The sequence below is a fragment of the Nicotiana tabacum genome, chromosome 7, assembly GCF_000715075.1.
Source record: "Nicotiana tabacum cultivar K326 chromosome 7, ASM71507v2, whole genome shotgun sequence".
Classification (NCBI taxonomy): Eukaryota; Viridiplantae; Streptophyta; class Magnoliopsida; order Solanales; family Solanaceae; genus Nicotiana; species Nicotiana tabacum.
Window position 1 is genome coordinate 92,058,583 of NC_134086.1, and position 26,143 is coordinate 92,084,725.

General features: G+C 38.8%; 1 pseudogene; it reads right to left on the minus strand.

Moving 5' to 3' along the window:
• Positions 1 to 439: 439 nt before the first annotated feature.
• LOC107828707 (putative ripening-related protein 1) lies at positions 440 to 23,002 on the minus strand (annotated as a pseudogene).
• Positions 23,003 to 26,143: the final 3,141 nt, after the last annotated feature.

The following is a 26,143-nucleotide window of genomic DNA, read 5'->3' on the forward strand; positions in this document are numbered from 1 at the left end:
CAACCATACGAGGTCAATTGATAACTCAGCTTATGTACAAAGTCGAGCCGGTTCAACAGTCAGATAAAGTAGGAGTTTGTGTAAAAAATAGTCCTACTTGATGCAACCTCTCAAAGAATATAAAACATTTATATAACCGAACCAACTAATTTGGTATCGGGGCAAAGTTGATTGATTTATTGATCTTGGTCAAAAAGTAGTATGTTTGGACTAGCTCTGAACCAAGTCCTGTTTCTCAGATTTCACTAATTAGGTCTCTTGAATAGGCATGAGATTTCATTTTACTATGACTTCAAAAGTCCATATGAACAGAATTTCATTAATTGTAATTTCACAATGACAAAACGTGAGTATTTAATAGTATACATATTACACATAATCCGCATATGCATACTACCATCATCTCCGAACCATACTATAAATATAAGATAATGATGCACTAAGCATCAGACCATGTAATGTCATGCTCGCCCCAGTCACCTTCAGGTATACCCAATGCTTCCCACACTTCTTTAGAACCATCAACAATGTTATTCCGGCATGGAGGCTGATAATCGTGCTCGTCATCACATCCCATGGTAGAGTCACACTCATCTACAACCTTAGCCTTCACATTTCTCCCATTAGCACTTATGGTGAAATAATTAAGGCACCTATTGTTGAGTTTTTAACCTAAAATAGGCTTAAAAGAGAGTGAATGGTAAATAGAGGGAAATATTTTTCATTTAAGATTCCCTTCTTGACAAAGGGACATTGTCCCATATTGGAAGAGGAAGAAGTTTTTGGTGGGTATATAAGCAATTGCTCTTCTTCTAACTCTTAAAGAGTTGAGAAGAAGGCAAGCCTCGCGCTGCCGTCGTCGCTCGACTTCGGATAATTTTTTCGACCAAATTTATTTGTTAATAGTAAATATTAACAGAAATATTACTAAATATCCGTTTTAATAACAGAATATTAATATTAATATTAATATTAATATTAATATTAAATCCAACGGAATGTTAAACGTTTTTCGTTATCCGTTTTTCGCTTTTTGGTTTTGTAATTGAAAATTAATCTCCCTCTTGAATTCCCGGTTTATTGTTGCGTAAATAGCCATTTATGTTATGACATTTCTGAAGAGTTGCACCTCATCAATTTTCAGCTCAACATTGGCTAAAATACTAGTCCATTCTCTTAGATTTTTCATATGATTTTCTGAGTTCTCCTCCTTTCTTCTGCATACTTTTAACTTCAAAGAAAGCAACAATAAGTGTGATTTGCTACCGAACTTTGTGTTCGATGAAACACTGGGGTTTGAAGTACTACTACACTAGTGTGTAATTCATTCTATCATGGGAGGAAATAATCCATAACCTTGGGTACTAGGAGGGGATTAAATTCCTTAACGAAACACTGTGAATTTAGTGGGCTCGGATTAACTTTTGTTTCGTTTACATTTTATGTTTATATGTTATTTTATCTTTTCTAGAATTAGTTTACAAATACAGTTTACTAATAAGCTTAAGGAATTTAACTTTTTCTGTATTGTTGTTATACTTACTGTTCTCGAGACTAAAACCTTTGTGTTTTTTCTACTCTCGTTTTGGAGATTAAAGCCTTTGTAGCGATTTTCTACTCCAGTTTTAAACGTTTATTAAACGTTTGCTTGTGTTATTCTTTTACAGAAATGACGAATGACAACGGAAACTAATTTATTCCGATGGTGACTGCCAATGCATCGACAAGCTGAACCCCGGTAGAAAAATCTAGAAAGTTTTCCGTGATTGATTTCAAGTGGTGGCAGTAGAAGATGTTCTTCTACCTAACTAATTTAAGTCTGCAGAAGTTCATTAAGGAAGATATTCCTGTTCTGCCCGATGAAACTTCAGAGAATGAACGCTTTCTCGTGATTGAGGCATGAAAGCATTCTAATTTTTTGTGCAAGAATTATATTCTTAGCGGACTGGACGACGATATGTATAACGTCTACAATGGTGTGGAGACATCAAAAGAATTGTGGACTGTGCTTGAAAAGAAATACAAAACTGAAGATGTTGGGTTGAAGAAATTTGTTGCTGCTAAATTTTTGGACTACAAAATGGTAGATAACGAGTCTGTTATTACCCAAGTCCAGGAATTGCAACTGATTATTCACGATCTCCTTGCTGAAGGTATAATTCGAATTAATACTGATGTTGAAAATAGTAATTTTAGTATTTTTACTAACATAATTTTCATTGAAGGTCTTATCATCAATGAAGCATTCCAAGTTGCAGCGATGATTGGGAAGTTTCCTCCTTTGTGGAAGGACTTCAAAAACTACTTGAAACACAAATGAAATGAGATATCCCTTGAAGATCTCATAGTTTGGTTGAGGATCGAAGAGGACAACAAAGATGCTGAAAAGAGAGGCCGTGAAAACTCAACAATAATGGGAGAAAACATTGTTGAGGATACTTCTCAAAATAAGAGAAAGAGGAAGCAGGCTTCTGGACCAAAAAGCAACCCAAGCAAGAAGCGGTTCAACGGAAATTGCTACAACTGTGGGAAAGCTAGACACAAATCTATAGATTGTCGTGCTCCGAAGAAAGGCAAGATGAAGGGTCAAGCAAACATGGTTGAAAATCATGAAGATGTTACTTCTGTGTTATGCTTTCTGAATGCAACCTGGTGGTAAATCCTAAGGAGTGGTGGATTGATTCTGGAGCCACTCGCCATGTTTGTGATGATAGGGAGGCGTTTGCTACATATGCTCCTGTTGGACCCGAAGAGATGCTTTCTATGGGAAATGCTGCAATGATCAAAATTGAAGGATGCGGGAAAATATTTCTGAAAATGACTTCTGGCAAGGTGGTGACTTTGAACAACGTCCTTCATGTTCCCTAGATTAGCAAGAACTTAGTCTCTGCTGGACTTCTTGTTAAGAATGGTTTTAAGTGTGTTTTTTTATCCGATAAGATTGTAATAAGTAAGAACGAAATGTTTGTAGGAAAAGATTACCTCACTGAGGGCCTTTTCAAGCTGAATGTAATTGTTGTTGAGAATAATAATAAAATTTAAGCTTCGTCTTACTTACTTGAGTCAAATGAATTATGACATATACGTTTGGGTCATATCAATTATAAAACCTTGCGGAAAATTATTAACTTGAAAGTATTGCCTAAGTTCGAATGCGACAAATCAAAATGTCAAATATGTGTAGAATCTAAGTATGTTAAACATCCTTATTAGTCAGTTAAAAGGAATTCAAATCCTTTAGACTTAGTTCACACAGATATTGGCGATATGAAGTCAATACCCTCTCGTAGTGGAAAAAAGTATTTCATAACTTTTATTGACAATAGTACTCAATATTGCTATGTTTACTTACTTAATAGTAAAGATGAAGCAATAGACGCGTTAAAACAATACAAAAATGAAGTTGAAACACAACTTAACAAGAAAATCAAAATGATAAGAAGTGATAGGGGTGGTGAATATGAATCTCCTTTTGAAGAAAATATTTAGAATATGGAATTATTCATCAAACAACGGCACTCTACATGCCCCAATCCAATGGGATTGCGGAAAGAAAGAATCGTTCATTAAAGGAGATGATGAACGCATTGTTAATAAGTTCTGATTTGCCACAGAACTTGTGGGGGGGGGGGACCGTTCTTATGGCTAACCGAATACTAAATCGAGTACCCCATAGCAAAACACAATCCATTCTATATGAAAAATGGAAAGGAAGGAAGCTCAACTTGAATTATTTTAAAGTGTGGGGGTGTTTGCAAGTTCCTAAACCCAAAAGGGTAAAAATAGGGCTGAAAAAGGAATGTGAGTCGATTGGTGAAAGATTTGAATTTGGTCAAATGATTGATTGATTAATTATTTGGACCAAATTTATTTGTTAATAGTAAATATTAACAGAAATGTTATTAAATATCCGTTTTAATAACATAATATTAATACTAATGTTAATATTAAATCCAAGGGAATGTTAAACGTTTTTCCGTTATCCGTTTTTCGTTTATTGGTTTTGTAACTGAAAATTAACCTCCCTCTTGAATTCCCGGTTTATTGTTACGTAAATAACCATTTATGTTATGCCATTTATGCTATGGCCTTTTTGCATAAACAACCATTCCGAAGAGTTGCACCTCTTCAGTTTCAGCCCAACATTGGCTATAAATACCAGTCCATTCTCTCAGGTTTTCCATACGATTTTCTGAGTGCTCCTCCTTTCTTCTGCATACTTTTAACTTCAAAGAAAGCAATAGTAAGTGTGATTTGCTACCGAACTTCATGTTCGCTAAAACACTGGGGTTTGAAGTACCACTACACCAGTGTATAATTCGTTCTATCCTGAAAAGAAATAATCCATAACCTTGGGTACTAGGAGAGAATTAAATTTCTTAAGAAAACACTTTGAATTCAGTGAGCTCAAATTAACTTTTGTTTCGTTTATATTTTATGTTTATATATTATTTTATCTTTTTCAGAATTAGTTTATGAATATAGTTTACTAACACCTATTTCCTCCACTATACCATCCGGTTGAAAGGGCAACGACTGGAGTATCGTCAGAATGGTATTGGTTGTCACATTCTGATGGTCCACCACCATCTCCACCCTTTTGGAAGCTATTCAGGGTTAAAGCGCGCCCTTGTGTTACCAGTTACAGAAGGCGAACATTTGTAAGTGGTGTACATCTTGCCTTGTTTGCAACAATCTGAGTCATCTTCCGAGTTACATTGTCCTGGAGGCGGCTTTATGCCTCTGATTTTGCCACTCGGCTGGCAAACTTGTCATCTTGCATCTAAGCAGTAAGTAAGAGTGGCAAAAATCAGCAACACCGGAAGTGATGTTCCCAAGCTAGAGTTCTTCTTCGTGGTTTTGGTACCTGTTAGTTCTCTTGTCTTGTTTTGTTTTCTACTGTCGGTTCTCTAAATGAGTTGAGATGATCCAGCTGGTTAATATATAGTGGGTTTGGTCAGAGAAAAATGCCAATATTCTGCTCAAGGCATGAAAAGTTTCTTATAATTAAGTATACAATAATAAGTTAGTATGATTTGCAAGGTACATGATTAAAAGTTGGCAATGCCAATGTCAGTTCCCAATTTATTTACTATCTTGTTAGGATTTAATCAAAAGAACTCAAATGGATGAAAAGAAATATACTTTATAATGGGAGTTGCATCATGTAGCTTTCTTAATTAAGCAAGTAACAACTCTTTCCTGTACAGTACATTCCAATAAATAAGCAAGACTTTACTGTTATAAAAGTAAGATAAAGCCAAAAACATAGTTGAATACTGCTGTCACTACTTTCATAAATGGATCAGTGACATAGTGTGGGAACCGCAGGTTGAACGTAAAGGCTTGTGGCAATTGACTAGAGCGTTAAGATTTTAAGGATGTTTATTTCTCATATGAATACAGGACATATTTGTTGGGTGTGTGTAAACAAAGTCCTACGTGGAAAATAGACAGGAAAAAGATTTTGCGTATAAGGTGTTGGATACTCTTAAAGGTGTGAGGCTTTTTGGAGAAAATCGTGCGGGCTTGGCCAAAGTCGGACAATATCACATCATGTTAAGAGTATTTTTGGACCGTTTTAATCTAACAACTGGTATCAGAGCCAATAGTTTGGCGGGACTATGAAGATGGCGGAGTGTAGCCTGGAGGCCTGACTTAGTGCCTTTAACCGTCTATGGGGTTTATGATCTTTACCCGTAGCATTGAAGATGCATACACAACCTTTGGGCTTCGTTGACCATAAATACTCGGATCATGTGGGTTGCATACAATTAATCTCCAAATTAGCCCATAAATGGTGATGGGTCATGTGGAACTTAGTTCAAAGGGGAAATTGCTGGGTGTGTGCGAACAATGTCCCACATGAAAAATAGAAAAAAAAATTACTTGTAAGGAGTTGGATACTCTTAATTGTGTAAGGCTTTTTGGAGTAAACCGTACAAGCTTGGCCCAAAACGGACGATATCAACCACATTAAAAATATCTTTAGGTCGTTTAGTCCAAAAGAATCAAGATATCGAATTGTTTTTAAGCACTGCTACAAAATATCTAAGAGTAAGTGAGCATCAGTAGAAAAATTAAAACAGCTTAGTTTTCAACCATTTGAGGTCAATTCATAACTCCGTTTATGTACCAAGTATAGCTGATTCAACAGTCAGATAAAATAGGAGTTTTATGTAAAAATAGTCCTACTTGATGCAACATCTGAAAGATATAAATTTTTTTATATAACTAACCCAGCTAATGATGAAAAAAAGAACACCCAACTAATTTGGCATCAGGGCCTAGTTGATTGATTTGTTGATCTTGGACAAAAAGTAGAATGTTTGGATTGGCTATTGAACTCGGTCATGTTTCTTAGATTTTACGTAAAAATTGTGCGGAGCGTCTTATTTGATCGTCCCCATTTAACTTATACCCATTTTTTTTAAAAAGTTTTAACTTGTACCCATTTTTTAAACAATTTCAGTCCCCTTTTTCCTCCTCATTCTCTTCCTCAAATTTATATCCGCCCTCAATCCGATAGTTCCATTAGAAGAAATTCAAAGCTTTTCAGCTTTTTTCTTGTCTACAGATGGTGACAAGAATGCTAATTTAAACAACGCGTATCGATTCTATAAAGGACTATTTTCCAGGCTTGCAGCTAACAAAGGAACACCCCTTCGACCTAGATACATTGAAGTTTACTTGTTTGGATTAATTGATGAGGAGAAATTTTATTTTGTGTCTCATACAACTGACACTACTTATATGAGGCTTATTTTTGTCTCACAAATTTGTGGACCCCAATCTTACACTTCTGGGTTCACAGAAATCAAGGTCCACAAAACTGTGAGACAAAAAATAGTCTCATACAATTAGTGTCAGTTGTATGAGACACAAAATAAAATTTTCCAATTGATGAGGATGCTAAAAGTATTGCTCATGGTAATTTCGACCGACACTTGGGAATTTTTCGATACGATGGGCAGCCAAAGTTTGCTATGGACATTTCAGGTCATGGACATTTCAAGTCAGGGACAAGAAAGCTCTAGAGCTGAAGTTCCCCAATTACAAAATAAAACTCCAGTTACAAAAAAAAAAACTTCAGCTCTAGAGCTAAAGTTCCCTAGTTACAAAAACAAAAACTTCAACTCTAGAGCTGAAGTTTCCCAGCTACAAAACAAAAATTTCAGCTCTAGAGCCGAAGTTCCCCAGTTACAAAAATAAAAACTTCAGCTCTAGAGCTGAAGTTCGCCAGTTACAAAATAAAAACTTCAGCACACTTGCTACTTCAGTCCCGCCTACTAGAATGCTGAAGTTTTGCGTGATTGTTTTTACTACTTCAGCCCCGTATGCTGAAGTTACGCGAAAAAGTGGGTACGCTTGCAATTTTTTTTGCAAAACAGACACAACTTAAAACGTGACCCAAAAAGCGAGTATAGATGCAAATGCCCCAGATTTTACTAATTAAGTCTCTCGCATATGCATGAAATTTCTAATACTTTGACTACAAAAGTCGATACAAATGAAATTTCATTAATCGTAATTTCACAATGACAAACATGAGTATTTAGTAGTATCTATGCCATATATTACACATAATCTGAGTATGCATACGATCATCATATCCGAACTATACCATAAATTAAAGAGTTAATACCCTCAAAATCCGCTTAAACTATACTATCTTTAATTTGTCAGTTCCCTACCTAAACTATCAAGTGTCCCCGAAAACCCCCTAAACCATATCCTCCTTCATAATAACACCCCCCTCCCGTTGCTTATGTGGCATAATGTATGAAATAACTCGTCTAAGAGCGCGTGAAAGGTGACAATAACCATTAAAATGGGCCCACCTGACAACAACTAACGTCTAATTAGCCTTTTTTTAAAACTTAAATTTTTTCCTCTTTTTATTTTTATTTTTATATTTCACCTTTGTTCTCCATTTCTTCACCTTTCTTCTCCATTTCTTCATCTTAATCCATTTGAAATTCCCCCTCTCTTGTTATTATTGATTTATTTCTTATCTTTCTCATTTATCCATCCTTCATTCTTACTCAAAGTTATTTGAAAAAAAGAACACCCTTTCAAGTATTTGTAGAAGATGAGGTTTAATGTATTTTGTGGTTGTAGGTAGCCTGCTTCTTTGAGAACATTAACGACAAATGCTAACCCAGGAAGATATTTTTTTGGATGCATACTATGGGGTAATCATCTTTCAAATCATCATATGTTATGTGATATAATATGACTAAGATTTCATTTTATTTATAATGGTTTGATTAAACTTTTCAGGATAAGGGTCGTGTGGCTTGTGGGTTTTTTCATTAGTATGATCCGAAATTCCCTGGCCAATCAGATACGTTAATTCTTGGCTTATAGAAGGATAAAATGGAACTTGAGGCTGAATTGAAGAAGAGAAAAAATTTGAAGATGTTGCTTAATATTAGTTTATGTTTCAATGTGTATTTTTGGTTTTTCAAATGCTAGGAGGTATTGTGTAACCATGAACCTTGTTTGTGTACTGACGTTGTAGCATTTTGTTTATTGTATCTAGAATTACGGGTTTCAATTTGTGGTATTAAATCTTCCCATTTTGTTAATTATGTCCTCCATGTATTGTGGGTGTTGCCGGCGTTTGAGCTTAAGCTTGAGCTGTAGCGAGCTTTGTGTGATCAATTATGCTCACCTTATTGCTATTGTCCAGAGATGTTGCCACTGTCCAGTGAGATTATAAAAAGGACATGCATTGAAAGCTAGAAATAACACATGAAAGTCTTTAGTAGATAGTATATTTTCTATTGCACAACCACAATAAAAGCTTAGGAACATTGCATTAAAACTCAAAAGACCTGGACTTGCTCGGTTTTATATTACAACTTGCATCCCAAAAGCATATATAGAAGTAAAATAAGTTTAATAGTTTACATCATAACTTGCACCAAAAAAATATTATCCAAACCACAATCAAAGTACTATTAACATCGGTTCCTAACCATAATAGAGTAGTGCTGAAGCTCAAACACCTCCAGCTTTTTCACTAGCTTTTGATGATTTTGACCTTAAATATTGTAGTAAAGCACTTCTGTGCTGAAGTTGTCTAGTTGTGATTGCTTGCTTTCCCTTCCTTTTTAGGCCGTTACTTGGTTTATAACTATCACGGCCCAAAATCCAACTAGTCGTGATGGCACCTAACCCAACCCACTAGGTAAGCCAATAACCAACTATCCAATTTAATGAGATTTATTAAGGAAAGAAACGATAATACATCTGCTTCTATACAAGAATTTCCCAAGGGTTGGTAATACAAATCATGAGCGTCTAAGATCTAGAATTTACAAAGTTGATATGAAATAAAGTACATCATCTTTTTGAAATATACATGAACAATTAAAACTCTAGATCTACCAAGATCAAGAGGGAAGCTATGACTAGAACGCAGGTACATGTTTAAATCCAACTCTCGTCTACACAACAACATCAACATCAAACATCTGCACACAAGGTGCAGAAGTGTAGTATGAGTACAACCGACCCCATGTACTCAATAAGTAACAAACCTTACCTTAGGTTGAAAGTAGTGACGAACTGAAACAAAGGTCGGAGATCGACACCAATGGCCAACAACAATTCATAACATTATAATAAGAATGATACAAGAAAATAACTTAGGGATGATATTCTCAGCTCGTTCACAGTTACGGAAAGTAGGCATATTTTTCAAGTATAACAGTAAGTCCCAAATCTTCCTCCAAAAACACCCAAAAAAATAAACATTAGAGTAAGTTCGAAAATCGTAAATTTTCCTAAAATTCTTTTAACAATAAATAAGATATTTAATTTTTCAGATAGAATGAGGAAAGTACATCTCTATGCCTACATGTTACTATGCAGGTGAAATCATGAATGTCACCAAAATCGAATAGCATGAGGAAATGCATCTCTATGCCTATATCTCAAATACACATGCCAAACATAATGCATCTCAGTGATGAACTCACGTACTCACACTCTCAGAGTACTCAATCACATAATCTCACTCTCCCACTCATCACGCTTGATACTCAGCACTGTACATGGCAGATCCATCACAACCAAACATACATAAAACCTCACGCTCAGTACTGAATATGGACAATATAGCCTAAGGAAGATCCATCCCAAATATATATATCAACTAACAGTCAGTCACTCAGTACTGCATAAGGCCAATCCATCCCAAGGAAAATCCATCCCCAAATATAAATGATTCGGGAAAGATCAATGCCCAAGGAAGATCCATCCCTCAATATAAATGTCAACTGCGCTCACTAGGGTGCACAGAGTCCGGAGTCCTTTAGCTCAAGCGCTATAATAATCCAGATCCAGGTAAATCAATAAAACATGCTGTGACGTGCAACCTGATCCCATAAATATCACTCACAATCATGCCCTCGGCCTCACGTAGTCATCATTCTCTTCAGTTTCTCGGGCTCACAATATCAAGAGATTAGCCCAAAAAATGGTGATATGATATATCAATAAATAGCAATAGAGACTGAGATATGATATGCAATAAATAAGTATGATTGAGTATAAAATTTCAATTTAAACATATAATTTAACAATATAAATGACCTTAGTGGGTCCCAATAGTACCAACATATGCCTAAGCATGATTTCTAGAGTGAGTCACAGCTCGGTTCTCTAACACATGGAAAATACATGAAAAAATACAAGTTAATATGGTGCACGCCCACACGCCCGTCACCTAGCATGTGCGTCACCTCCAAACAAATCACATAACACGTATAATTAGGGTTCATACCCTCAGCTCCAAGTTTAGAAGTGTTACTTATCTCGAACAAGCCAAATCCAATATCGGGCAAGCCAAATGATTCTCCAAAAAATGCCATCTCGCGCGTACCGACCTCCAGACAACTCGAAACTAGCCAAAAACAACTCAAATGCATCAAATGAAGCCCAAGAAAATAATTCCAAATAAATATGTTAAGTTCTTAATCAAAAGTCAAAAAGTCAACTCAAAAGTAAACCCCGGGCCCACGTCTCATAATCCGCCGAAAGTCACAAAATCTGAACACTCATTGAACCACGAATCTAACCATAGAAAAATTAGTTAAATTCGATCACAACTCGACCTTCAAATCCTCAAACTATAGTTTATGGAGTTGTTACAATTTTTTCCAAATTTTCATCTCAAAATACTAATTAAATGATGAAAACAATGATATATTCATGTATATTAACGAAATTCGAATTAGAATCACTTATCTCGATAAATTTCTTGATAAACCCACGAAAGGTTGTCACAAACCGAGCTTCCAAAGTTCAAATGAGAAATAATACTCTAACCCTCATTTATATAGTACAAAATCTTACCTCCCATTCTGATGACTGCACTTTTTTTTTGTGCGGTCCGAACATTCCAGATTCCGCAGCCGCAATTCCAAATTGTGCGGTCGCACTTCAATAGTGACTGCACTATCAAGCTTTAGTAATTTGACCATAATTTTCTGTACAAATGTCCAAATGATAAATGGTTTAGTTTTATGAAAACTAGACTCAAAGGGTTATAACTTTTATTTTTGGATCATCTACAAATTCCTTATATATTAAAAGATATAAGCTTCCAAAGTCAAACCATCAAACCTACAGATTCTCCTTTCTGCGGCCGCAAGAGGATTTCTGCGGTCTGCACATTTCCTCTGCGGTTTGTACTTTTCTTCTACGGTCCGCACATGAGGCTTTGCCTCAGCAATCCAAAATGTGCCCTCCGCACTTCACTCGCTCCAGAACATCATCAAAGTGCCGAAATGCCCAAACTTGTTCAAAACTCATGCGAAACACACCCGGGGTCACCGGAACCCCCATCCAAACATACCAACAAGTCCTAAAACACAATATGAACTTACTCGAAGCCTCAAATCACTCATAACAACATTGAAACGATGAATCACACCTCAAATGGAACTTTATGAACTTTGAATCTTCAACTTCCAAAACTCGCGCCGAAACATATCGAATCAACCCGGAATGAACTCAAATCTTGCACACAATTCCAAAATGACATAATGAAGCTATTCCGATTCCTGGAACCACAATACAAATCCAGTATCATCAAAGTCAACTCTCGGTCAAACTTATGAACTTTCCAAACTTTCAAATTTCCAACTTTCTCCAATTAGCGTTGAAACCTTGTAGAAACTTCCAAATGCAAATCCGGGCATACGGCTGAGTCCAAAATCATTTTCCGGACCTAACGAAACCATAAAAACTCTAATTCGGGGTTGAACTCTAAAAAGTCAAACATGGTCAACTCTTCCAACTTAAAGCTTCAATCATGAATTTCATCCTTCCAAATCAATTCCGAATAACCTAAAACCAAAATTAATGATTCACACAAGTCATAGTACATCATACGGAAATGCTCATGCCCTCAAACTACCGTACGAAGTGCAAATTCTCAAAACGATCGGTTGGATCGTTACATCCTCCCCCACTTAAATATACGTTCATCCTCGAACGTTGCAGAGTTATTCCAAAGCCATCAAACCACCTTGTAACCTTACCATGCACATACTCGGGGGTGATCTTACATCACCCTAATCCATATCAGCCTGACGACATAACATAACTGAAGATCCTTAATTCAACCTTAGCCTATAAGCTTTAGAATCCAATTTCCAACATCCGAAATTTCCTATAAGACCTGCATCTCGCATCTACACACTGTATAAGTCTGAATAAGTTTCACCAAGCCGTAACCATAACCCAAGACACAATCACATGATATACCACATAGCTCAAATACTCATAGCAATAACTTCCGATTGCAATAGCTGCTCGATAACCAACTCGACACCGGTAACAAACCCCATATCAACTAAAATCTTGTTCTGAACCGCTGTACACTTCCAATGATGAAAGAGACATGCAAAACCTCTTAACCACTCATCAGATCAACAAGTCATGGAGTTCTTTCTCGTCCGTCAGGAACCAAAGCCAAGTGACGACTCCTGGTATTATTCATCCATACATACTATAATCCAGTCTAATAGTATCCATTCTAGGTCCAATGACCTTACCTCATCAAGCACAACTATTCTATTGACATGCCACCCAATACTACCTAGAATCACAAACTATGCAATCCGTGCACCAATAAGTAACAATTCAAATGTACCCACAATGAAAAATGAGTGAAGTGAGAGAGCTGTCATGCAAGCTAAACAAGCACCACCACAACTGCAATGCTACAAACCCATCGTACCTAGTGGAACCAAGGCACACAAATCTAACACAAAGGATCATTTCTCGACATAACCTAGTTGCAATGCGTGACCCCATCCAAACAGTTGGAACACCTCAAGCCACAATGCTCCAAATCCATAACCACATGCAATTTGACATCAAGTACACAAGGTGCATGACCATAACCACAGAGAAGCAAATAACACAATACCACAAACCCGAAAGGACCATAACCAAGGCGCAATCAATCATTCCACACCCCAATCACCAAATCACACTAAGTACGCTATAAAGCCCAAACAGAACCACACCGTGTGCGTATATAGACAACAAATCAAAACCCCCCGTAGCATAGAAGAGTAACACATAGATCATATCAGACACGAATAAGCTCAACTATAACCAAACGACACACCCCTCATCACTAACAGTTCTGAGCCAATAAATCCAGCCCGCTGTAGAATACACATCCTTATTAGGCCTACCCACGAGCTCCTTATTCAACCCGGGTCATCCCAACTAGATAATTAACCCCCTGAAGATCCATAATGACCTAAACATAACACATACCATCGTCTGGCTAGCTTTGGCCACATATTTATATCCGCAACCGCAAAACAATCTGCTTCTGAGAACTCACAACCTCCAAATTCGTAGAACACATGAATCACCATATCTGAAACTAACCCCACCGCCCAAATATCTAACACATCTCTCATACACGATCATCCCACGAGGAATACTTCTATAGTTCTTCCGTGCCACATAGCAAAATCTGAATATCAGCAGTCGATCAACCAGGCGAGCACCGCAATACCAATGAACATCCGTAAGTCAAAACACCCATCCATGTTGTCTAAGAATTCATGATCTTCGCCTCAAAACTGAACCATGACCTTGCACATACAAATCTCAATCATACACAACACACCGCATCTATCCTGCCATCATATGAAAAGCACGAGAATCTCAAAATCAACTCTAAGTCACCAGAAGAATACATACTCGATCAGTCAGAAACCTTCCATTTGATCTTATCCAGGAGAAAACCCTAATACGCAACATGTTTCTCACGCCATCAGGAAATATCCACCTCGAACCGTGATAGAAATGATACAGAACTCTTTGTAATCCATTTACACATAACCAAGCTATCAGAACTAAATCCCTCTAAGTCAACCAAGCCACGCAGGTCGCCAAAAACCAAGAGCATTGCCACAAAACACCTATAGAGACTCACCATATCATAAGTACCCAAAGAACCGATCATACCCATTACCATGCTGATCCAACCTACTATCAAACTATCCTATTTCTCTGAGTTCCTTCAGAAGTACCCTCAATATGACACTTCTCCTTAATAGAATACCATGATCCTAAACAAAACTCACCCCACAAGATCCTAGAATAAAATCACATCGCCCTAAGGCCCATAAGCCGATGTATTCCACCTTAAGCACCCCAAGAGTACCACAATTGAGACACCCACTCTAAAGAAACCTTTTGTGAGTCTAAAGTCGTTTACTTCACCTTCCTGATACTGAAATGTATAATACATTTTGATATAGAAATACCACAAGTCCCGACACCATCCAATGTAAATCTCAGGTTCTAGCCATATATAAATCTGAAAAACTATCAATTGCTATATATAAATCTTGAACCCATTAGAACCTTCTCGAGATTCATCTACTCTGCTCACATCTCAATTGCATTGCTCAAACATGCCAAACGACATATGCCTCATTAGCACGACGACACCCAAAGAAGTAACCCCACATTAATGCAACCAAGAAAATTCCTATTCCATGCACACTACATCCTTCATAAATAACCACTCAACCATTTCATGATTCCCATATATCCACATAGTATAATACAACCTATATCTAGAAATTCCCTTACTCGAGTTATCCTCGATCTCAACCTCTGCAAGTCATAACTGATTCACAAGTATACCTCAAACCGAAACCAATACAAGACATAACTATGCAATCAACTCATCGATAGCTGACTCCCCCACTTGGCTCAAAGCTATGGAATAAAACATCAACTTACAATAACCATACCCCATTACTGCCATAATACCGCAATGAGATTCAACTAAATCCTTCATAAGCTCATGTAACACAAACTATCTAATACCTCAAATCATTTGCAAATCTTGCATTCATCCTCGTGACGGTCAGGTCAACTATTACAACCGATCCAAACTCATGTCGCACAAATATAACCCAGTGGTGGAAAAGAAAGCCTCCACACAACATAATAAAAATCACACATCCGTAGATTAACCCACATGCTTAGACTCAAACTGACATCTCTTTATACCCTTTCACAGCCACAACTACTATGCAGTCACTTAATCTTTCTTAGTATGAACTCACCAATAAAACATGAGAACCTAATTCATTCCATAGTTAAACAACATGAAAGATCCTCCAATACACTCATAACTCAAGACTATACATCAAATCAAGAAAGAATCAAGCACCCAATAGTCCTTTTTACATCTCAAGCAAACTTTTCTCGTCATATTCAATCCATCTGAACACATCCCGCAGTCACATCATACTCATCATATAGCCATCCAATCACTCATCGAGCCGTAAATTCTACTAATAGGGACGCTACCGGACTTATAAGTCCAAAAGCATGTGCTCACACAACCGAAATCCTCATGCTCAAGCTATGGTCAAAACTCGGCCTCAAGTCCTCTAGACTGGCCGATCAAGCACACAAAACACATCTCGCACCTCATCCATGGAATTACAAGTTGTCGATGCACAGATGATACCGAGTGCTCACATGCGTATATGAGAGCGTGGAAAGAATTCAAAGAGTTCCGCTTCATGTTAAATCAATGCAGCATGATAAGGAGAAAAAGATTGGAAGTTTCTCCTAAATACCCTGTAGCATCTCGAAGATAGGTGTCACGCCCCATTTTTTCCTCTGCGGAGAAAGTCCGGGTTTTGACATTCATGGGGGTAATAACTCATTTCCTTTTGAGAATTGGATATTTGAAGAGTCACCACCTAACAAATTATGGTGTGTTAGGGCACCTAGAGTAATTAACTCTTCGACTAGTTTGCATTACCAGAGATTAGGGTAAGGGATCGAAATAACCTTGAGGGGAAGGTGTTAGGCACCCCTCTCGGTCCACAATGGTGGGTCCTAACAGAACTTATATTCATGAATTAGTCCATTAACAAATAAATAGTTGAATCAAATAATTTGCAAGTAAAGCTCGTTAGACGTTGTATAACTCAAATAATAAGGCAAAGGTTTTGAACAAGTTGTATATGAAATAAAGTTTTAAACAGAAGGGATTTGGGAAAGGAGGGGTTCTAGGTTGGTTAGCCTACAGGATCACCCCACACAATGTTCAGTAAACACTCTTCAATGAGGGGCTACACGTGACATTAGCGCATAGTCATTATATCCCATATCTACCCTTCCCACCCCATGGTCTTAGCCTAAAGTGTGGTAGCAGACTTGATGATGCCTATGCGTGCACTACCCGTCCCTTCCTTGTGGCCCTAGAGGTATTTTAGGACCTCTAAATCTGGACAGTTCTAGACGACCCCTATGGTGCTTAAAAGGAAAAAATTCTAAGGATACATGCAAGAATAAATAGGACCTTAGCACATAAGGCAGAAAAGAAGCAATTAGAGACTCAAGTTCAGCTCCATAGATAATGCATGTAAACAGCACGACTCAAACACGAATAAGGGCAATATTGTTAAACAGTATACTAAGACATGATGTCTAGGCGAATATCAGAACACATGAGATATGCAGTTTTTGTTTTATTAACTTAGAAGTAATGGCCCTATCCATTTGCCTACTGATTTTAAGCTTGTTAAAGTCAGAACAACATTAAGTAGCAGAAACAGTTTCAGAGCTGCAGGATTTGAAAACGTCCTATAAGCTTGCCTACACGCTGAATAGCGGTGTCCGAAAAGCATGATAACTACGCTTGACATATTAAAACAGTGGGCATATTTTAAAACTGACTCTTGAGTCCCTATAGACATGCTTTCTAACAGTGAATTAAAGTAGTATTTAAGAGAATTTATTTTAGGAAAACAAACCGTTAATTAGACCAACTTCAAAGCAAACTACTCAAGAACTGGATTGACTTATTTAAACTACACTGATTTTAGATCAAGGCAGAGTTTCTGATGTTGTTCCCTATAGGCATGGTATCTAATTGTTAAGAGTTGATGTTAGAAACTTGTAGGCATGCTTTCTAACATGGTAAGACAAACATAGCAAATATAACATCCTATAGGCATGATTTCTATCCATTTACCCCACAAGTATGTAACTACCCACCCTTTTTTCACTAGTCACCCCAATATTCATTTACAAATTATTACAAACCAGATGAATGAATTACATAAATAGATAAAAAGAAAAGAAGAAGTTACACTATAGGGAGACTAAAGCAGACCCAAGTGATTTCCCAAGACCTCCAATAGCCTCAAATACCAATTTTATAGACAATATTATTTTCTAGGTACATCAGAGTTCCCTAAGGGTCTCAAGGATCCCGGGTAGTGCTCACACCCAGACTTTGTAACCAAATGAGTAAGTGCAGTGTGGAAGGGCCAGCCTTAGTGTGCCAGAGTTCAGAGGGTTCTCAAAAGGATCCCAAGGCAGTACACACACTGGAGGGGGCAGAACCTAGTGACTTAGGAGTAGAGTGAGGGTGCTTGACACAGTTTGAAAGGTTTTAGTGGGAAAACAATGTTAAAAAGAGATTTGCTTGAAATAGTTTTGTAAGAAAACACATAGGGAGTTATTAAATAAGATAGTTTAAAAAGGTAAGGTGACTAACAGTCATTCAAACCAAATACAGAACCAGAAAGAGGTTCATCAACACTTCAATACATAGAGTCAAATAGGTGCACACATCCACTTAGGGGTAATGGGGGTTTGGGGCAGGCATATGGCATATAGTAAGTATAGATGCACATAGGTACAGAATCAGAGGAGCCTTAAAAGGGGTCAAGTATAGCATGAATTGTAGAGTTAATACAGAATCAATAGGCTTAGGGTAGCCAATTACTTCATACAGAAAGGTGCATGCCAGGGATCAGAGAAACATAGTCACATTGGGTCATAATAGAAGGGGATCCTAATGGGTATATAACATGCAACAAAGAAGATAGTGAAGTATACATGTTAATTGAAGGTTGAACAACAAAACCATAGATAGAAGCATATTAGAAACATGACAAATTGAAGTAATAGGAGAAGCATATTGTTTTGGGACTTGAATTAAAATTGGAACATACCAGTAAGGGGATAGTAAGCACAAAGTGAAAGAAAAACCAGTAGTTAGCCTTGGCTTGTAGTCGGCTGAGTTTAGACAGTAGTAAGTAACACAAAAGAGAGCAGAAAGCTTTAAGTGTGAAAGAGAGAGTTTTTGAACCAATGTGTTCGTGTTTGTGTCAATGAGAAAGTAGGTATATATAGTAGTTCGAAACTAGGTAAAATAAGGTAAGAATCACAATAGTATAGTAATTATGGAACTTAGAACCAATTAGAGCAAAAATCAGTACAAATATTCCCATAAGTTAAGGGAATCAGTTCAAACGGTAAGAACAAGTAACAAATAAGGAAAGAAATCAATGTATGACCAATAAGGAAAGATCTCAAATTCTGTAAGTATAGGGTAAACAATTAGGACTAAGTTCAGAAAACTCTAATTAAGGAGATAATCAGTAGGAATAAAATACTAATGCAAACAAGGTAAGCAAATCAATCAATTTGAATAGAAAGAGTAGGAATCGAAGGTTTAAAGGAAGGTCTTCCAATCAAACCATGAAATAGGGAATCCAGAATTAATCAAAGAGAAAGTCATGATTTAGTGTTCAACATATAAATAGAGTAAGATAAGAACAACCAGACATAACAAACATGAAGGTTAAATAGCACTGATAGAAAGAAGCACGTCTTGAACAGTCAAGATGGACACAAGCACATAGAGTGATATAAACTAGGCTAAAAACTCAGTAGGAACATATTCAAGGTAAGATAGTCGCAGAAACTCAAACAAGAAACGATCAGTCATGCTAATTGATTGTAGCGGACTCAACCTAAGGAAGAGCGGGCGCTAATACTTTTACCCAATAGTGCTATCGGGGTCAATTTTCCACAGGAAGCTTCAATTTGGAGTTGAGTGTTTGTATGGTCTAGGACTATGTTTTAGCTCCTAATTTATCATCTAACATTTTTTTGTTTTCTTTTGATTATCAACTACAATTTATCAACTACAAGTTTAAAGCTAAGTTAGGCTAAGATATTGATTCTAAGTTGTATGCAATATAGAGAAAGGCACTAGGGTCGTGGCATGTACCTAGGTGGTCAACTAAGGGGTAGAGATTCCTAATGCAAGAATGATGAATACGAGACTTATGCTATAACCGTTGCACTTTTGCACCCACTCTCACACCTCTCGGTAGAGAGAGTGATTTTGCCCAATTGACTCTCTTGAGACCAATTGGGTAGGCCAATTTGCCCAAGCAAATTATGGTTCAAGTTGGGTAATTACTCTCTCAAGGTTTAACCCGTTAATTGGGACTACCATTCTCATGGGTCCATCCCAATTCCTTGTTGGAATTAATCTTGGGGTCATAGACTCTCTTTCTCAAGAAGAGTCAAGACTCACTATGCTAGACTTAGTGTTTGCAACCACCAAATTTTAATGAAAACATAAGATTAATCCAAATAACAAATACCCAACATCATTCATGCACTAAACAATCACATCCATTAATTACCCACACTAGGGTTGAGCCACAACCCTAGCTAATGGGTTTAGCTAGCTATAATAGAAACAGAAATTGAAGAAATAGTAGATGAAATTGACATAATAATTAACTACAATGTTAATTTACTCAAATCCACGTTAATACTATAAGAAATTGCCCAAAATAGGATAAAACTATGAAGTCTCGAGTTCAGCTGCTATCTGATAAAAACAAAAAAAAAACTCTCCCTCTAAAAAGTAAAATGTCCTATTTATACTACACATGAAAAACTAGACAAAAATACCCCTGAGCGTCTGGCGCGGACCGCGCACAAATGACGCGCGGCCGTGTAGGGGTTTGGGTCTTCATATCTTGCTTTGGGACGCGGACCGCACAAATGTGACGCGCGGCCGCATAGGGTGTTTTTGTCCAAATCCACCCTCTCTGAACTTCATCCACGTGGAACGCACTGATTAGGTGTGCGGCCGCGTGGGCTTTTGCCTTGAATGACTAAGTATCTGACACTCTTGTGCGCGGACCGCGTGGAAAGGAGCGCGGACTGCGCATCTTGACTTGGAAATTGCATGGTCTCTGAACTATCCTGCGCGGCCGCGTGGCAAAGCAGTGCGGACCGCACATGTCATTTTGTTCCTCACTTCAGTTGTCTTTTGACACTTGGCAGATTTCACTCCTTTTTGAGTCGATCTTTGGTATTTGTCATCTTGTCGCTCAAACCTGCAATCAAGCGCAACTTGTAAGCATTTTGGGACTAATTTATGGCAGTTAATACACAAAGCTTGGGTAAGAATGGGTATAAAACATGTAGAAATCACAGTTATCAACTCCCCCAAACTTAAACCTTTGCTTGTCCTCAAGCAAATAAATTGAGACCTACCCCTCAATGGAAAACACTCAAGTAATTCCTGTTTATCCTAAAGTAACCTCAACAAGCATCAATTGGGACTAACAATTGCCCTCAATGCGAATGCATCATTAACACATTTAAACTTTGAAAACTTGTGGATCAAGTGTGACACAAGAGCATCCAGAGTTGACACATTTCATCAAGGAACCTTTCTCAATTTCTTTGGTCATTGTGGAACCCAAATTCACACATCCTCGACTTTCCCTAAGTGAACCTCACCATTTTAGAGTATTTGCACACAAATCGAGGTGAATGGACTTCTCTCTCATCTCTCACAAAGAAAAGGCCCTAAGTCCGGCTCTAAGTACCATATGCTTGCCCCTTATGTAAGTATCCACTAATGTAGGCTTCCCTCAACTCAAGATCATATATAGGGCTTTTGAGGAGTCATTGTGAAGGCTTTGGGTAAAGGTAGGACATGTTTTTGTTCAAATGGGTTCAATCTTCCCTTAAACACTTCTTTTGATTTATTTTGGCACACTTTCTTGACTCAATTGAGTAATTCACTTCTTTCAAGGGGTTAGAGAGACACATTATCACTCTTTATTTTGCAATTCAAACCCTTTTTCCTTTTTACCACTTTTTCACACCTTTTTCACTTTTTTGTTGTCCTTGGATTCCCTTTTTGGTTCTTATTCATTTTTGTCTTTCTTTTTGTCTTTTCTCTTTTTCATTGCCTTCCTTTTCTTTTGCTTTTGCGCCTTTTTACCACATTGATGCCTTTCTTGTCTCTCCCCCCAAACTTAGACATTTTCCATTTACTCAAGGGAAGATTTGGGTGCCAAGAGAGGGTCTCATTAAGAACGGGTATAGGCTTGTAGCTTGGTTCATGAAAGAAAAATGTTTAAGGGTCAAAAGGGGTGAACTAGAGATTATTTCATTGGTAGGTCATGGAAATTGTTCAAATTTTGCATTTTGGATCAAGGAGAGCCTATAATCACGTCTCAAGTCAAGTTCCACCTATGATTTCGCCTCAACAAACATTCAGGGCAAGTTCTAGGGCATCGGCTCGGTACTTGGGCTCACGATTCGAATTCTCACTACACACACTCAAGGATTGCCAAAGACGGAGTCGAGGGCCACAACGACCATAGATATGATTCAAGTGCACAATGGCCCAAAATGACCACATGATGATTGTTTGGTCAACACAAGAGTCTCAAGGCCACAATTTCACCATCCTAAACACAACATAATGTCTTTGACCATAGGATCAAAGGCAAATGTGCTAGGCCCAAGTGAAGCTTTGCCTGAGGTACTCTTAACTACAAAAACTTGAAAATCAAAAAGAAAAATCAAAAACGGACTCAAACCCTTAAGAAGGTTGTCACACCATCTATCATTGGGAAGAGCCACCCGGTTCGCACAACACTCTACCCTTGGAAAGAACCGTGGCATTAAGAAAACCAAGGGCTTAATGCAAACGCCAAAACAAAAAGGCTACGAGCCTAACTTTGCAACTAAAACGAAAAATTTGACGAAAAATAGAAAACCAAAATGAAAACCGAATGAATATATACAAAAGGGGAGGAGAATATACAACTAGGGGAAATGAATATATTCATTCAGTTTAAGAGCATCTAGAATGAACAGTTATATACAAGCCATCTACAACTCCGAATGTGCTGAAAGTAAAAGAATATATACAGTAATCCAACAGTTAATCAAAATAGTAGGGCCACACCCCCACGAATAAAATCTAGCATTGTCCCCAATGCTAACTATCAAAATAAGCACCAAAATAAAAGAAAGGATATAGAAAGGCCCCTCAAGCCTCATCCGTCACCCTGTGCTGGTCAGTGGCTCCTAAGTCCTCTGTACTGGCGGGGACCTCAGACTGGTCCCCGGCCTGCTGCTGTTGTGCTGCTGGGATAGGTGCCTGCTCAAGAACTGGCTCATCAACTGGTGGGGCAGTAGAGGGACTCTTCTAAACCGGTGCTACCTCAATCACAACTCCCTTAGTGCTAGGGAGTTTCCTCTCTTTCCTCGGCCTCTGCTCCTCCTCCTGTACCTGTGCTACTGCTGGCTCTACAGTCGGATCCCCAAATAGTAGGTCAATTGGCAACTGATCCGACATGAGCTTGTCCGCATCCACTCTCAACTGTGTCACTGACTACTTGGAATCCTTCTGCTTCCTCAGCTTCTTGTGCTCCCGAGCCAATTTCTCCAACGCTTTGCCATGTGCCCCAACCGCCTTAGTCAAGGCATCCTGCGTCGCCATCATCTTTTCCTTGTTAACTAGGATCTTCTTTAGTGCATACTTAATGGAGGAAGGAATCTCAACAGTAATTGGTGCTCCCTGTGCCTGTACAGTAGTGGTCAATGTAGACAACTTGGATGTCGTAGCTTCCATCCAGTTGTTCAAACTGGCAAGGGAATGGGTGAGCTGGTTTGCGGTGAACCGGTGAGTCTTTGATGAAGGGACTACCGGGTCAGCTTCAATAGAAGGACCAGCTGCTGACGACGGACCTGGAGGAAATGCCTTATCAGTAGCAGGAATGGTGGAAGGCTCACTGGGCTACTCAATGACCACTGGCTCCTCAGACTGTCCAGGTGCGGTTGAAGTGGATACCACATTCTTCTTTCCCCTATTTGGGTTGTCTGGATCCAACTGACTATACCATGAGTACGGGGCCACCGGAGGTACCTTGACATCATATTTCTTTTTCTTCACTTTCAATTCTTTGAAGTACAAAGTGAGTGTGTTTGGGAAGGGGTAGTTTGTTTGGGTCTCCTGACCAACTGTAGAAATCACTCTCGACATAATATTACCCACATTCAGAGGGAAACCCACCATGATAGATGCTACCAAGACAGCACGAGAAAGGGGAATAAAGTGATCATGTGTAGACGAGTCAAGTCGACTACACACGAAAGTCAACCACCCTTTGGCTTCAAAGTTCAGGGTGTTCCTAAAGATCTTTTCTTGTGCTTTCAACCATACTAGGACTGTACCCGGGGATGCCAAGTGCTCGGCCAACCAAGGACGAACCTCCTCTTTCATTGCTAGCTTTTCTAAATATTGCGATTCATCCTCTTCTTCGAACCCCAGGAATTCATTCAACGATTTGCCATCAAACACAACTGTCTTGTCCCTCACTTTACTTGCTTTTGAGTCCCGAACTATATGGTGAACATTGCTGTAGAACTCCTTCACCATATGCTCATTTTCCATCTCAACACGTTCTTTAAAAAATCCCCAACCCTCTCTAGTGCGGAATTGTGCTTGAACATGAGGGTTAAGAGGGACAAGATCGGCATCTATGAACTGTCTCTCTGGAATCAGCTTCCTTTTGGGACACCACTCCCAAAATTCGTGGAAATCAACCTCACTAACAAACCTGTCTGCCCATGCCTCTAGTTTTCTAATACGCTCTATCCCCCCGACCTGTGGCTCACCTCCCTCAGCATACCCTCCACTCTCCCCTGATAATGAAGCTGTGGGAGATGTGGAGTATTGCTCTTCTTCTCCTGCTATGGACTCATCAGACCAGTCCGAGATGACATTAACCGGCTTCTTGGAGGAGGCTATATTACCATGATCCGGGGTAGGGGAATCACGGAGCTGAAATGAAGTGGACATGTGGGTGGGGACAGACTCCAAGATAATGCTCCATGAAGGTGCATACTCACTCCCCGTGGAATGAGATGCAGCTCTATCAGCTTCCCAGATTATCTTCCGGGTTTTCTTTATCAATTCCCTGGTTTTAGGAGTGAGTTTCACAATCCTCTTTCTTTTCCCCCCTCGGGAGGAACCATCTTTCCCAGGTTGTTTTTCTTTGCCCGCTCATTTTTAAACCATTGTTTGCAAGGAATACATGTCTAATATTGTTAGTAGAAGCACATAAGGTGAAGTAGATAGTTCAGTTGAATGCAAAGAGTGCAGACACAGTGACACAGACAGAGGGGCGCAGACCGCACCAAAAGGCATACGGTCCGTGCAGTATACTGACACCCACACATACCTTTCTAAATAAACCGACGCGGTCCGCACTAATTTGGACCGTGGCCGCGTTGGTTCAGCGCGGACCGCACAGAAATGGTACGCGGTCCGCGCAGGTGAAATACCCAAATGTTGACCTCTCTGAACTCTTCACACGCGGTCCGCACTGTTTTGGACCGCGGCCGCGTTGGGCTCACGTGGACCGCACAGAGAGGTTCATCATCTCTTAACTAGAGTCATGCAGGCCGCACACAAATGCTGCGCGGCCGCGTAGGGCTAATTTAACTGAGCCGGGTGTTTGTTCAATTAAATCCATTTTTTGTTCACCTTTTTGGGTCCTAAGTGTCCCTACTCAGTTATTTAACAAGATTCCATGCCCATGATTAAACTAAAACACACAAAAATCTAAGCTAATAGTTAAACTAAGAAGAAAAAGACAAAAGTAAGAAGTTACACTAGTAGAAAGCAATTAAACAAAACAAAAATTAGACTATGATTGAAATGAATGAGAGTTGCTACCAGGGATTAATGAATGTGCACAATTAGTCTTGATGAACAGTGAAAACAATAGCTCAGATGTAAATTTGGCGAAAAGGTTAAAATGAGGCCCAAGGCCTCTATTTATAGAAAAGCCCTAGGACCCAGTACCTATCTACCAGCGTAGTCGCACAAAAAGGGACGCGGACCGCGCTGGATTTTGCATCCTACACATTAGCTGTTCAATCCACGCGGACCGCACTATTTTGGTGCGCGACCGCGTGAAAGTCTTCAGAGACTTGGTTCTTTCAGCCATCCCAGCGCGGCCGCGTAGGCAATATTCATAGATTGACCATTTTGCACTTTTGCCCTGCACTGGTTCAACATTATCCCTGCAACACTTCACAAACTATCAGCTCAAAAATCCTACTCTACAACAGAAAAACAAGGAAAAAGAAAAAGACATGGGTTTTCTCCCAAGAAGCGCCTGATTTAACGTCGCGGCACGACGCATGTTACCATCACAGTCATTTCAAATGAATGAGTGCCACCACGTTGCTGTCATCAATCTTGCCCAAATAGTGCTTGACATGATGCCCATTGACCCGGAAAACTTCAACATTCTTATTTTTGAGATCAATGGCACCAAAAGGAGTTACACCAACCACTTCAAATGGGCCGCTCCACTTAGACTTCAGCTTGCCCGGAAACAACCTCAACTGGGAGTTGAAAAGAAGAACCATGTCACCAGCTTTGAATTCCTTCCCTCGGGTGTACTTGTCATGAAGGTACTTCATC